The following is a 16,263-nucleotide window of genomic DNA, read 5'->3' as shown; positions in this document are numbered from 1 at the left end:
ATCTAGCAAATATACAATTTACAACATTTTGTAGTCTTAACATCTGGCACATAATAATGGCACAATTGCCACAAAATAGCCTAACATTTGTTTTTTTTAAGTTTGTCCAAGTGTTTCTTGTGCAGAGATTGAGATCATCTGTCCAACTTTCATTTTTTATTTATTTTATTTCACCTTTATTTAACCAGGTAGGCTAGTTGAGAACAAGTTCTCATTTACAACTGCGACCTGGCCAAGATAAAGCAAAGCAGTTCGACACATACAACAACAGAGTTACACATGGAATAAACAAACATGCAATCAATAATACAGTAGTAAAAGTCTATATACAGTGTGTGCAAATGAGGTAAGATAAGGGAGATAAGGCAATAAATAGGCCATGGTGGTGAAGTAATTACAATATAGCAATTAAACACTGGAGTGATATATGTGCAAAAGATGAGTGAGCAAGTAGAGATACTGGGGTGCAAAGGAGCAAAATAAAAATAAAAAATAACATCATGGGGATGAGGTAGTTGGATGGGCTATTTACAGATGGGCTATGTACAGGTGCAGTGATCTGTGAGCTGCTCTGACAGCTGGTGTTTAGTTAGTGAGGGAGATATGAGTCTCAAGTTTCAGTGATTTTTGGAGTTCGTTCCAGTCATTGGCAGCAGAGAACTGGAAGGAAAGGCGGCCAAAGAGGAATTGGCTTTGGGTGTGACCAGTGAAATATACCTGCTGGACCGTGTGCTACGGGTGGGTGCTGCTATGGTGACCAGTGAGCTGAGATAAGGCGGGGCTTTACCTATCAAAGACTTGTAGATGACCTGGAGCCAGTGGGTTTGGCGACGAATATGAAGCGAGGGCCAGCCAACGGGAGCGTACAGGTCGCAGTGGTGGGTAGTATATGGGGCTTTGGTGACAAAACATATGGCACTGTGATAGACTGCCTCCAGTTTGCTGAGTAGAGTGTTGGAGGCTATTTTGTAAATGACATCGCCGAAATCGAGGATCGGTAGGATGGTCAGTTTTACTAGGGTATGTTTGGCAGCATGAGTAAAGGAGGCTTTATTGCGAAATAGGATGCCGATTCTAGATTTAATTTTGGATTGGAGATGCTTAATGTGAGTCTGGAAGGAGAGTTCACAGTCTAACCAGAGACCTAGGTATTTGTAGTTGTCTACATATTCTAAGTCAGAACCGTCCAGAGTAATGATGCTGGACGGGCTGGCAGGTGCGGGCAGCGATCGGTTGAAGAGCATGCATTTAGTTTTACTTGCATTTAAGAGCAGTTGGAGGCCACGGAAGGAGAGTTGTATGGCATTGAAGCTCGTCTGGAGGTTAGTTAACACAGTGTCCAAAGAAGGGCCAAAAGTATACAGAATGGTGTTGTCTGCGTAGAGGTGGATCAGAAAATCACCAGCAGCAAGAGCGACATCATTGATGTATACAGAGAAGAGAATCGGCCCGAGAATTGAACCCTGTGGCACACCCATAGAGACTGCCAGAGGTCCGGACAACAGGCCCTCCGATTTGACACACTGAACTGTATCAGAGAAGTAGTTGGTGAACCAGGCGAGGCAGTCATTTGAGAAACCAAGGCTGTTGAGTCTGCCGATAAGAATGTGGTGATTGACAGAGTCGAAAGCCTTGGCCAGGTCGATGAATACGGCTGCACAGTAATGTCTCTTATCGATGGCGGTTAAGATATCGTTTAGGACCTTGAGCGTGGCTGAGGTGCACCCATGACCAGCTCTGAAACCAGACTGCATAGCGGAGAAGGTACGGTGGGATTCAAAATGGTCGGTAATTTGTTTGTTAACTTGGCTTTCGAAGACCTTAGAAAGGCAGGGTAGGATAGATATAGGTCTGTAGCAGTTTGGGTCTAGAGTGTCTCCCTCTTTGAAGAGGGGGATGACCACGGCAGCTTTCCAATCTTTGGGAATCTCAGACGATACGAAAGAGAGGTTGAACAGGCTAGTAATAGGGGTTGCAACAATTTCGGCAGATCATTTTAGAAAGAGAGGGTCGATATTGTCTAGCCCGGTTGATTTGTAGGGGTCCAGATTTTGCAGCTTTTTCAGAACATCAGCTATCTGGATTTGGGTGAAGGAGAAATAGGGGAGACTTGGGCAAGTTGCTGTGGGGGGTGCAGGGCTGTTGACCGGGGTCGGGGTAGCCAGGTGGAAAGCATGGCCAGCGTAGAAAAATGCTTATTAAAATTCTCAATTATAGTTGATTTATCGGTGGTGACATTGTTTCCTAGCCTCAGTGCAGTGGGCAGCTGGGAGGAGGTACTCTTATTCTCCATGGACTTTACAGTGTCCCAGAACTTTTTGGAGTTCGTGCTACAGGATGCAAATTTCTGTTTGAAAAAGCTAGCCTTAGCTTTCCTGACTGCCTGTGTATATTGGTTCCTAACTTCCCTGAAAAGTTGCATATCACGGGGGCTATTCGGTGCTAATGCAGTACGCCACAGGATGTTTTTGTGCTAGTCAAGGGCAGTCAGGTCTGGAGTGAACCAAGGGCTATATCTGTTCCTGGTTCTACATTTTTTGAATGGGGCATGCTCATTTAAGATGGTGAGGAAGGCACTTTTAAAGAATAACCAGGCATCCTCTACTGACGGGATGAGGTCAATATCCTTCCAGGATACCCGGGCCAGGTCGATTAGAAAGGCCTGCTTGGTGAAGTGTTTTAGGGAGCGTTTGACAGTGATGAGGGGTGGTCATTTGATCGCACACCCATTACGGATGCAGGCAATGAGGCAGTGATCACTGAGATCTTGGTTGAAGACAGCAGAGGTGTTTTTGGAGGGCAAGTTGGTTAGAATGATATCTATGAGGGTGCCCATGATTCATCACTCAAACTCTCCTGTAAGATTTAGTTATGAACATGTGCAAAACTGATTTATTTAAGATTAGAAACCATGGTTTGTGCCCTGAATGCTGATTGTCTGAAAGCAGTGGTATATCAGACCATATACCATGGGTATGACAAAAAAGTACTTTTTATTGTACTAATTGAGTTGGTAACCAGTTTATAATAGCAATAAGGCACCTCTGGGTTTGTGGTATATGGCCAATATACCACACACCACCGTACCTTATTGCTTAATCATAGCATTCAAACGAGTTAAATCGACATCCATTTATGGAAAATTATCTGGGGAGTTTAATAAGGGCAAATTATTTTCTCTTATATTCCATTTAATTTATTAAGTCACGTTAGCTCGCAAGAATGATTATTTTGATGGAGAACCACATTTTTATTCTTTTGTTGTTACAAGTTACGTCGATATTCCTTCTTTATTCGCTCGATAACGTTATGGAAAATGGGTTTATTGGATATAGGCGGAAGCCTTAAAACGTTAAGTTGATCGATCCCGTGGAGGGAGGAGCTGATTTTTGTAAATGACAGTAAAACATTCTTTTGATGACTATAACATGTTTCGGAACCTTCAATTCTTGAACATTTTCTCAACACTCACCCGCACAGGAAAAATTGCAGGACTAATAAACTTGGAACCAAATCAGAACTCCCGTACATACCCCTCGTGATGAAGGCAGCCAATGGCCTGCTTCTATCTACGATGTAAACACAGCCTCTTGTGAAAAGGCGAGCTGCTGTCTGATGAAGAGGAACACAAATACATACACTGAACAAAAATGTGAATGCAACATGTAAAGTGTTGGTCCCATGTTTCATGAGCTGACGTAAAAGATCCCAGAAATGTTTCATATGCAAATTAGACCAGCTTTTAAGCTTGTGCGCAGCGCTTCTAAAAATGTATTTTTCACTCAGCTCTTTAACCTGTTATGGCTAGGGGGCAGTATTTTCACGGCTGGATAAAAAACATACCCGATTTAATCTGGTTACCACTCCTACCCAGTAACTAGAATATGCATATACTTATTACATATGGATAGAAAACACTCCAAAGTTTCTAAAACTGTTTGAATGGTGTCTGTGAGTATAACAGAACTCATTTGGCAGGCAAAAACCTGACAAGGTTTCAGGCAGGAAGTGGCCTGTCTGACAAGGTGTCGTTCTTCTTGTCTCTGTTTATTGAAGAGTGAGGATCTTAGCTGTCCCGTGACACTTCCTACGGCTGCCATAGGGTCTCAGAAGGCGGCAAAAAACGGAATCGTGGCTTTGCAGGCTCTGGCTGAAAAAAAGTAGCGCGTTTGGGTAGTGGCTGGTTACAGTACTGTGAGACTCAGGCTCGTGCCCGCGTCGACCGAAAGCTTTGTTTACTTTCCTCAGTTTAGCTAAAAGGAGATTCCCGGTCGGAATATTATCGCTTTTTTACGAGAAAAATTGCATAAAAATGGATTTTAAACATCGGTTGACATGCTTCGAAGTACGGTAATGGAATATTTAGATTTTTTTTGTCACGAATTGCGCCATGCGCGCGACCCTGATTTACCATTTCAGATAGTGTCTGGGACGCACGAACAAAACGCCGCTATTCGGATATAACGATGGATTATTTTGGACCAAACCAACATTTGTTATTGAAGTAGCAGTCCTGGGAGTGCATTCTGACGAAGACAACAAAAGGTAATGAAACTTTTATAATAGTAAAGCTGATATTGGTGAGTGCTAAACTTGCCGGGTGTCTAAATAGCTAGCCCGTGATGCCTGGGCTATGTACTTAGAATATTGCAAAATGTGCTTTCACCAAAAAGCTATTTTAAAATCGGACATATCGAGTGCATAGAGGAGGTCTGTATCTATAATTCTTAAAATAATTGTTATGCTTTTTGTGAACGTTAATCGTGAGTAATTTAGTAAAATGTTAGCGAATTCTCCGGAAGTTTGCGGGGGTATGCTAGTTCTGAACGTCACATGCTAATGTAAAAAGCTGGTTTTTGATATAAATATGAACTTGATTGAACAAAACATGCATGTATTGTATAACATAATGTCCTAGGGTTGTCATCTGATGAAGATCATCAAAGGTTAGTGTTGCATTTAGCTGTCTTCTGGGTTTTTGTGACATTATATGCTAGCTTGAAAAATGGGTGTCTGATTATTTCTGGCTTGGTACTCTGCTGACATAATCTAATGTTTTGCTTTCGTTGTAAAGCCTTTTTGAAATCGGACAGTGTGGTTAGATAAAGGAGAGTCTTATCTTTAAAATGCTGTGAAATAGTCATATGTTTGAAAAATTGAAGTTTTTGTATTTTAGAGGAGTATGTATTTCGAGCCACGCCCATCATTGGATATTGGAGCAGGTGTTCCGCTAGCACGCACAGCTCCCTGCCAGACAATGTTGCAGCGCAAGGTGGAATAGGCTCTATACAGTACCAGTCAAAAGTTTGGACACACCTACTCATTCAAGGGTTTTTCTTTATTTTTACTATTTTCTACATTGTAGAATAATAGTGAAGACATCAAAACTATTAAATAACACATGGAATAATGTAGTAATAAAAAAAAAAAGTGTTAAACAAAATCAAAATATATTTTATATTTGAGATTCTTCAAAGTAGCCACCCTTTGCCTTGATGACAGCTTTTGCAGCTTTGCACACTCTTGGCATTCTGTCAACCAGCTTCATGGGGTAGTCACCTGGAATGCATTTCAATTAACAGGTGTGCCTTGTGTCATGACGTTGCCCTCTCTTTGAGTACAGGGAGCACAGTTGACCCCCTCCCCCTTGCACCATCCCCCTACCTACCTCTCCCTACCCAGGCCCAGTGAAGGCGGTCGTAAATTCCAAAGGAAATGTCCTGCCGCCTGGCCCAGTTGAGACACAGAGGGGTTTCATAGAGAGACACAGGAAATTCTTCCAACTCACAGAATTGGGGAACCAAACGACATTTATGTTCTGGAGAAGGTATAAAAGATCGGTGAAGAATCCAGCTATGAACTGGTCTGCTTGGTACAATTTTGTGATACTCAGAAGAGACAATATAGCCATATTACCATAATACTTTTTATATAATAGCCTCAGCTATGGGACTTGCATCTAAATGGTTGTATAAAATGTATTAATAAGGATAAAGCTATTTGTAATACGTTGAGATGCTATGTACTGATGTTAATGTGATAGAATGTATTTCTGTTCAAAGCTTAAATCAGTCATCGGCACGCCCCCAGGGACACAGACAGGACCAGGTGTCATGTGACAAGCCTGTTCTATGTTCACGTATAAAACCCCCACCCTGATTTACTTTCTTCAGACCAGGCCTCCACTCCATTGCGAGTTGGCCAATAGGTTTGACCATCCAATTCCTCTACTGAAAGTTAACTTCTAGACTACCGATACCGACAGAATAAGAACAAGTCTTTGATATTAATTATTAGTCTGCAGCTAAGTACTCGATATCATCGAACGCGAAGACCGACGAAACATCCATTCTATAACGACATTAATGAATGTCGCTTTGAAAGATCCATTCTAACAGAGAGAGAGAACGCGGACAAAACTCTCCAACAGAACAGAACTCTCCAACAAGGATCCCGACACACACTGAGCGTAAATATATATTGATTGCAATTGTTCCCGAATGAGTGAGCGTTCATGTGCAAAGGATTAGCATATCAATTGTTAATATTAATGAACTGTGTGTGCCTTCTCAGCTGCCCTTTATGACCCTTTGTTTTAACAAGACACCAGCCATGCCTGTTTAGCCCACTAGGGCACATTACTCTACCAATTCTTTGTGACGATAATTACTGTTTGTATGCTTTCTGTGAATTACTTAGTTTAGTAAATAAATGATTTTAAGACAATTGATGTATGGATGACTTTAGTAAAGGCTGGATTTGTGCAGATACAACAATTTACGACGTTTGGAATGAGACTGGACGTGACCATTTAAACCAGAAGATAATCGGCCTATACTATTATATAATATAATATATAATGTTATAATATAGGAAAGTTATATTACGAAAATTATAACTTTGTAATCTGAATATTTTCCCTGGTGCCCCGATCTCCTAGTTAATTACAGTTAAACGATTAATCAGTTTAATCGCATAATAATAATTACAGGGAGTTAATTGATAAACATGTCTTCAGTTTAATGGTGCCCAAAGACACGACACTTGTTAAAAGTTAATTTGTGGAATTTATTTCCTTCTTAATGCGTTTGAGACGGTCAGTTGTGTTGTAACAAGGTAGGGGTGGTATACAGAACATAGCCTTATTTGGTAAAAGACCAAGTCCATATTATCACAAGAACAGCGCAAATAAGCAAAGAGAAACGACAGTCCATCATTACTTTAAGGCATGAAGGTCAGTCAACACGGAAAATTTCAAGAACTTTTCAAGTGCAGTCGCAAAAACCATGAAGCGCTATGATGAAACTGGCTCTCATGAGGACCACCACTGGAAAGGAAGACGCAGAGTTAACTCTGCTGCAGAGGATAAGTTCATTACAGTTACCAGCCTCAGAAATTGCAGCCCAAATAAATGCTTCACAGAGTTCAGGTAACAGACACATCTCAACATCAACTGTTCAGAGGAGACTGTGAAATCAGGCCTTCATGGTCGAATTGCTGCAAAGAAACCACGACTAAAAAGGACACCAATAACAATAACAAGAGACTTGCTTGGGCCAAGAAACATGAGCAATGGACATTAGACCAGTTGAAATCTGTCCTTTGGTCTGATGAGTCCAAATCTGAGATTTTTTGTTCCAACAGCCGTGTATTTGTGAGACGCAGAGTAGGTGAACGGATGATCTCCGCATGTGTGGTTCCCACCGTGAAGCATGGAGGAGGAGGTGTTATGGTATGTGGGTGCTTTGCTGGTAACACCGTCTGTGATTTATTTACAATTCAATTCAAGGCACACTTAACCAGCATGGCTACCACAGCATTCTGCAGCGATACACCATCCCATCTGGTTTGCACTTAGTGGGACTATCATTTGTTTTTCAACAGGACAATGACCCAACACACCTCTAGGTTGAATAAGGGCTATTTGACCAAGAAGGAGAGTGATGGAGTGCTGCATCAGATGACCTGGCCTCCACAATCACCCGACCTCAACCCAATTGAGATGGTTTGGGATGAGTTGGACCGCAGAGTGAAGGAAAATCAGCCAACAAGTGCTCAGCATATATGGTAACTCCTTCAAGACTGTTTGAAAAGTATTCCAGGTGAAACTGGTTAAGAGAATGCCAAGAGTGTGCAAAGCTGTTATGAAGGCAAAGGGTGGCAACTTTGAAGAACCTAAAATATAAAATATATTTTGATTTGTTTAACACATTTTTGGTTACTACATGATTCCATGTGTTATTTAATAGTTTGGATTTTGTAATGGAATTTTACTGTTTGTGCTTTTCTTATAACTAATTTCTGTGTTCTATTTATGTGCTGTTCTATAAACTAATTTCTGTGGCTGACTGAACAAATCCTCACTATCAGTAGCTGCAATTTTGCAGTGCGCCCAGCCCGAACGAAAGATCTCAGTTTCTAGGTCTGAGCTTAGAGAGAAGAAGCCTTGTGAGGTATTGGTCTGTCAAGTTATAAACCAGTATTGGTCGGTCACATGAATGAAATAAAACATTAATGATGACTAAATCATGCAAATATAACTTGTCTGTGTATAGCCGTATATAAGACAACTGTGGGACTGCCCAGGGAGAGCTGTACTATGGTGCATTGAGTTGGTTGGAACCTCTCCAGCATGCCGACAAATAAAGGATGATCATTTAAGATTGACTTCGAGTGTCCCTGTGTAAGAATTTCCACGACAATATCTTCACTATTATTCTACAATTTAGAAAATAGTAGAAATAAAGAAAACCCTTCAATGCGTAGGTGTGTCCAAACTTTTGACTGGCACTGTACACTGAACAAAAATATAAATTCAACATGTAAAGTGTTGCTCCCATGTTTCATGAGCTGAAATAAAAAAATGCTGAACATTTCCATATGCACAAAAAGCTTATTTCTCTCAAATTGGTACACAAATTTGTTTACATCCCTGTTAGTGAGCATTTCTCCTTTGCCAAGATAATCCATCCACCTGACAGGTGTGGCATATCAAGAAGCTGATTAAACCGCATGATTATTACACAGGTGCACCTTGTGCTGGTGACAATAAAAGGCCACTCGAAAATACTGTGGGACCAAGTCACTATTATTCGAGTCACAAGCAAGTCTCCTTTGCCAACATAAACCATCCACCTGACAGGTGTGGCATATCAAGAAGCTGATTAAACAGCATGATCATTGCGTGATGCCCAATTGATGGTGATTAATATTCCTGATTAAACCATTTTGGGATCTGCATATTCATTTATGGCAATCCCATCTCCCTACAATTTGACATTTGTGCTGCACCCGGTCATATAGCTGTACAGCAAATCAACAATTTGTTCGCTAGATCAAAGGTTTTCAAACTTTTTGACAAGCTAACCCCAAAAAGGTGTGGTTCAAAGCCTGCAAACCCCATGCACAAATATGCACGTGTACACAGAGCGAACACGTGCACACAAACACAGCAAATGTAGCCTGTCATTACCACCATAAACGGTGATGCATTTTCAAAACACATGATACAGAAATAAACTGAGTTTTACACCTGCATTTTGGGCTGAAAATCATTCATGTTAACAGTCAATATCAACTAGGGATATGTCACATTGTTACTTCTCTGGAGTACGGAGAAGGCAGGATTATATCTCCTACTTGTATGCAGTGGGAGGTTGCAGGACTGAATGGAAGGCATGATCTGTCTGTAGCCTTTTTATACCTCACAAATATCTTAATTCGCCAGAATATGTTACAACTTTATCCTATAAGTATTGAAGGTTACAATAAAGCTATCTTTAGACATTTACTATTTGTTTTATTTAACCTTTATTTAACTAGGCAAGTCAGTTAAGAACAAATTCTTATTTACAATGACAGCCAACCCTAGCCAAACCCTAACCGGGACGACGCTGGGCCAATTGTGCGACACCCAATGGCACTCCCAATCACGGCCGGTTGTGATACAGCGTGGCATCGAACCAGGGTCTGTAGTGACGCCTCTAGCACTGAGATGCAGTGCCTTAGACTGCTGCGCCTCTCGGGAGCCCGACATAGCCAGTACCACCATTGCGGTACGCTATATAATTATAACTAGTGGCGACCTGTCATTCAGGGCTGTTACAGCCAAATTTAAGGGTAGAGCTCGAAAATTCAAGCCCCTTGGGTGCTGCCATAGAGTTACATTAGAAGTGCCCATCCAAGAAGGCTCAAGGTCATTGGCCACAGATCAAATGACATCAAATCTCGTTATATCTACAGTAGCTTTGACTGGACTGATCATGTCAACATCATACTTTCAAAATCTTAGCTAGGCCAGCAGTCATGAATCAGGTCGACAATCTATTGGCAAATCCTTTTTAGTCCTTGTCATATGAAGAGAAATAATGAAGAGAAATTATAGATAAAACGCATCGGTGCATATCGGCCATTGGACATTAACATTACACAACAAGTGTAAGGAATCAGTGGCTAACTGCAAGCACTGCAAAGCAATCACTAACCTGCTATTCAGTGGAGTGGGTGTGTGGTCCCAAGTCTGGGTTTAAGGGTCTCTTCCAAGCTTAAATGGATAAACATTCAATACTGGCCATGCTGTCAATCCAGCATGACTTCTACCACGTTCCAAACAACTGGATACTCGGAACTGGGAAATCTGATTTCAGTGAGTTATACATTTTCAACAGTCATCCAACTAGGAATTGCAAGTCAGGAACTTGGGCCTCTTTCTAGAGCTCCAACGTGAAGATCACTGACGTCATCATGATTCAACTTTTTTCTTCTTCTCCAGAGTTCCCAGTTTTCCTGAAAGCGCCATAAATACAGAAATTGCCAGACTTTGATGACTAAGTTTGATGACAGTATTTGCCCACGAAGGACCGCCGCGCCACATTCCTGTTCAAGTGAGCACAGAACAACAAGGTGAGTCCAAAAATGTATTGTATGCTGCTGCATAAATTATGTAATATGCCAGGGAGATATGTATATTGTAGCTAGGAAAGTAATACTTAGCGTACGTTGTGTAGTACGATGTTAGTAGCCCATGTGCCTCTAATCCTAACCCTAATCATTTGGTCCCTTTTCCCCTCTTAATTTTGCATACTGTTCTGAGTTGGTGGTGCACATGTAGCCTATAGCCTGTTTTAGAAAAATGTAATCATTGAATATTGTAAGAGCTTTCATTGTCTGCTTATATGCCCCCTTTATTTATCCTACGGTTCTGACTTGATGTACAGGGAGAATACTGTAAGAACGGCCCATGTTCTGAATTCTGTCACTGTACATTTCAAAAGTGCTAAACAAATAGTTTTTTTATTTAACTTGGCAAGTCAGTGAAGAACAAATTCTTATTTACAAAGACAGCCTACAGGGTAACAGTGGGTTAACTGCCTTGTTCAGGGGCAGAACGACAGAGTTTTACCTTGTCAGCTGGGGGATTCGATCCAGCAACCTTTCGGTTACTGGCACAATGCTCTAACCATTAGGCTACCTGCCGCCTGAGTTATATTGACGAATTATATTGACTACGTCCGAACTAGCTCGTGCAATGTCTTGATCATAATTACGGATTGCCTCTTATCCGTTCGTTGTCCCCTTATGCCATAGCTTATACATCTCAATTGTCAGTAGAAACCACATTTGTTTAAGCAAGTATCAGCCATATCAGCTGTTTTTTTTTAAAAGGCAGTAAATTAGGCTGAATGAACTGTTTCCCTGACAGATAGCCAGGTGTAGCAGTGGTAAGATGTTGGGACTCTGCTGTTGGGACAGCTTTATGTCGGCCCTAACAATTTGTGGGCACCGTTTGTCACCGTTATAGTGCCATTAATTTATTGTTTAGTGTTGTGACTTTGCTGGCATGCATCAAACATTTTATTTATATATATATAAAATGTATAATATTTTGCCCCACCAAGATTTACATGATAAAATCACCACTGGACTATTTGCAAATAGGCCATTGCCATATATGGATCTATGCCATTTACTTTGAAGTGGACTGTATTTACAGCATGAGTGGTCGTGGGTAGATGCACTTGTTTTGAGATCAAAGCGAGAACTGCATGTAGCCACGTGTGCACATTTTGTTCAAATCCTTTGCTAGTTTGAGTTTTTAGCCCAGTTATAGATCATTTGTAGTCAGCAATAGGGGAGTTGCTTCCTACAAGAGCACAAAACATGTACATTTCCAGGTATCTTTGAAAAGCGAGTCAGGTAAAGAGCTTTTTGTCTTAAAGGGGCAGCGTTGTATTTTGAGACTGGCTACTTAAATTATTCAAGCCTATTGGCAGAGGGTAGCATAATTTGTCTGATTCTCTAATAATGGTATGGGAATAATAACGCATTTTATTTTGTAAAGTGGTTTCTTGCATCAAACACCACAACAACATTTTCAGTCACCTCCTTTTTTGAAGGACACCCTGCATGTTTTTTTCAAAAGTTGTATTGGAATGTATGCCTACATTGAACACCACACGTCTGCTACTGTAGGCTGAATGATAGAACAGCTATTTCTATGTTATAAAGTTCTGACCCCATTACTTTTTCTATATTTTGTTAGGTTACAGCCTTATTCTAAAATATACTTTTTTTTTTTCTTTACTCAGTACTTTATTGAAGCACCTTTGCAGGAATTACAGCCTAGTGTCTTTTTGGGTATGATGCTACAAGCTTGGCACACCTGTATTTTCGGAGTTTCTCCCATTCTTCTCTGCAGATTCTCTCAAGCTCTGTCAGGTTGGATGGGGAGTGTTGCTGCACAGCTATTTTCAGGTCTCTCCAGAGGTGTTCGATCGGGTTCAAGTCCGGGCTCTGGCTGGGCCACTTAAGGACATTCAGAGACTTGTCCCGAAGCCACTACTGCGTTGCCTTGGCTGTGTGGTTAGGGTCACTGTCCTGTTGGAAGGTGAACCTTCACCCCAGTCTGAGGTCCTGAGCGCTCAGGAGCAGGTTTTCATCAAGGAGCTCTCTGTACTTCGCTCCGTTCATCTTTCCCTCGATCCTGACTAGTCTCCCAGTCCCTGCTGCTGAAAAACACCACCACAGCACGATGCTGCCACCACCGTGCTTCCCCGTAAGGATGGTGCCACATTTCCTCCAGACGTGACGCTTGGCATTCAGGCCAAAGAGTACAATCTTGGTTTCATCAGACCAGAGAATCTTGTTTCTCATGGCGTGAAAGTCTTTAGGTGCCTTTTGACAAACTCCAAGTGGGCTGTCATGTGCCTTTTACTGAAGAGTGGCTTCCATCTGGCCACTCTACCATAAAGACCTGATTGGTGGAGTGCTGCAGAGATGGTTGTCCTTCTGAAAGTTTCTCCCATCTCCACAGAGGAAATCTGGAGCTCTGGCAGAGTGACCATCGGGTTCTTGGTCACCTGCCTGACCAAGGCCTGACCAAGGCCCTTCTCCCCCGATTGCTCAGTTTGGCCGGGCGGCCAGCTCTAGGAAGAATCTTGGTGGTACCAAGCTTCTTCCATTTAAGAATGATGGAGGCCACTGTGTTCTTGGTGACCTTCAATGCTGCAGAAATGTTTTGGTACCCTTCCCCAAATGTGTGCGTCAGCACAATCCTGTCTCTGAGCTCTACAGACAATTCCTTCGACCTCATTGTTTAGTTTTTGCTCTGACATGCACTGTCAACTGTGGGACCTTATATAGACAGGTGTGTGCCTTTCCAAATCATGTCCAATCAATTGAATTCACCACATGTGGACTCCAATCAAGTTGTAGAAACATCTCAAGGATGATCAATGGAAACAGGGTGGACCTGTGCTCAATTTCAAGGCTCATAGTAAATGGTGTAAATACTTAAGTAATTCTGTTTTTTAAACATTGGCAAAACATTTCTAAAAAATTGTTTTCTGTCATTGTGGGTTATTGTGTTTAGATTGCTGAGGATTAAAAAAAAATCCATTTTAGAATAAGGCTGTAACGTAACAAAATGTGGAAAAAGTGAAGGGGTCTGAGTACATTCCAAAAGGCACTGTACACACACACACACACACACACACACACATACATACATACATACATACATACATACATACATACATACATACATACATACACAGTTAATCCTAGTAAAAATTCCCTGTCTTAGGTCAGTTAGGATCACCACTTTATTTTAAACACTCAATTAGTATTTTGTAGCATTGCCTTTAAATTGTTTAACTTGGGTCAAACATTTTGGGTACCCTTCCACAATCTTCCCACAATAAGTTGGGTGAATTTTGGCCCATTCCTCCTGACAGAGCTGGTGGAACTGAGTCAGGTTTGTAGGCCTTCTTGCTTGCACACGCTTTTTTAGTTCTGCCCACAAATTGTCTATAGGATTGAGGTCAGGGCTTTGTGATGGCCACTCCAATAGCTTGACTTTGTTGTCCTTAAGCCATTTTGCTACAACTTTGGAAGTATGCTTGGGGTTATTGTCCATTTGGAAGACCCATTTGCAACCAAGCTTTAACTTCCTGACTGGTGTCTTGAGTTGTTGCTTCAATATATGCACATCATTTTCCTGCCATCTATTTAGTGAAGTGCACCAGTCCCTCCTGCAGCAAAGCACCCACACAACATGATGCTGCCACCCCCGTGGATATAGATACTTTTGTACCGGTTTCCTCCAGCATCTTCACAAGGCCCTTTGCTGTTGTTCTGGGATTGATTTACACTTTTTGCACCAATGTACGTTCATCTCTAGGAGACAGAACATGCCTCCTTCCTGAGCGCTATGACGGCTGTGTGGTTCCAAGCTGTTTATACTTGTGCACTATTGTTTGTACAGATGAATGTGGTACCTTTAGGTGTTTGGAAATTGCTCCCAAGGATGAACCAGACTTGTGGAGGTCTACAATTTTTTTCTGAGGTCTTGGCTGATTTCTTTTGATTTTCTCATGACGTCAAGCAAAGAGACAACGAGTTTGAAGGTAGGCCTTGAAATATATCCACAGGTCCACCTCCAATTGACTCAAATGATGTCAATTAGCCTATCAGAAGCTTCTAAAGCCATGACATTTTCCAAGCTGTTTAAAGGCACAGTCAACTTAGTGTATGTAAACTTCTGACCCACTGGAATTGTGATACAGTGAATTATAAGTGAAATAATCTGTCTGTAAACAATTGTTGGAAAAATGACTTGTGTCATGCACAAAGTAGATGTCCTAACCGACTTGTCAAAACTATAGTTTGTTAACAAGAAATTTGTGGAGTGGTTGAAAAACAAGTTTTAATGACTCCAACCTAAGTGTATGTTAACTTCCGACTTCAACTGTACATACATAGAGTTAACAGGTAACTCTTTATCCACAATATAGCAGGGGGTGTTAAGCCATAACACATGTGTTTTTCCGGCAACAGACTATGATCGATAATGTCAAAAGCCGCACTGAAGTCTAACAAAATCCCCACAATCTGTTTTTCATGAATTTCTCTCAGCCAATTGGCAGTCATTTCTGTAAGTGCTGTGCTTGTTTAATGTCCTTCTCTATAAGCGTGCTGAATGTCTGTTGTCAATGTGTTTACTGTAAAATAGCATTGTATCTGATCAAACACCATTTTTTCCAAAAATGTACTAAGGGTTGGTAACAGGCTGATTGGTTGGCTATTTGAGCCAGTAAAGAGGGGGGGGCGGGGCAGGTAGCCAAGTGGTTAGAGCGTTGGACTAGTAACCGAAAGGTTGCAAGATTAAATCCCTGAGCTGACAAGGTAAAAATCTGTCATTCTGCCCCTGAACAAGACAGTTAACCCACTGTTCCTAGGCCGTCATTGAAAATAAGAATTTGTTCTTAACTGACTTGCCTAATTAAATAAAGGTAAAATAAAAAAGGGGCTTTACTATTCTTAGGTAGGGGAATAACTTTTGCCTCCCGCCAGGCCTGAGGGGACACACTTTCTAGTCGACTTAAATTAAAGATATGGCAAGTGAGTTATTAGCTAGCTAATGGAGAGTACACCTGTGAATCCAGTAGGCGTTATTAACCATGTTAATTTTCTTATCCCAGGTGGCCAGGGTAACAACATGGGAGCCTGTACTGGTGAACCAGCTACCCCCAGTGAGTATACGTTCTTAATCAAATGGCAATACTATGTGACTGACTCATTGATCATTTCACAAAGCTGTCACATTCTTCTTACAGCCGAGCCAAGTCCCTGCAGACCTCGTTGACAAATTTGAGAGACTAGCCTTGGTGGACTTCCGCAACCAGGAGGGATTGGCCTGTCTGGAGAAAGCCATCCGATTTGCAGATCAGCTCCATGTTGTAGACACAGAGGGGGTTGACCCAA

The 16,263-nt window shown here is 41.5% G+C and overlaps 1 long non-coding RNA gene across 1 annotated transcript; it reads left to right on the top strand.

Moving 5' to 3' along the window:
• The first annotated feature begins 4,436 nt into the window (after window positions 1-4,436).
• On the top strand, window positions 4,437-16,263 carry LOC106580310 (uncharacterized). The gene is made up of 4 exons (XR_001322861.2): window positions 4,437-4,545; window positions 10,772-10,902; window positions 15,981-16,031; window positions 16,116-16,263. It is a non-coding gene; the product is annotated as an uncharacterized lncRNA (long non-coding RNA).

The sequence above is a fragment of the Salmo salar genome, chromosome ssa20 (assembly GCF_905237065.1).
Source record: "Salmo salar chromosome ssa20, Ssal_v3.1, whole genome shotgun sequence".
Classification (NCBI taxonomy): Eukaryota; Metazoa; Chordata; class Actinopteri; order Salmoniformes; family Salmonidae; genus Salmo; species Salmo salar.
This window is presented reverse-complemented; position numbering and strand designations above follow the sequence as displayed.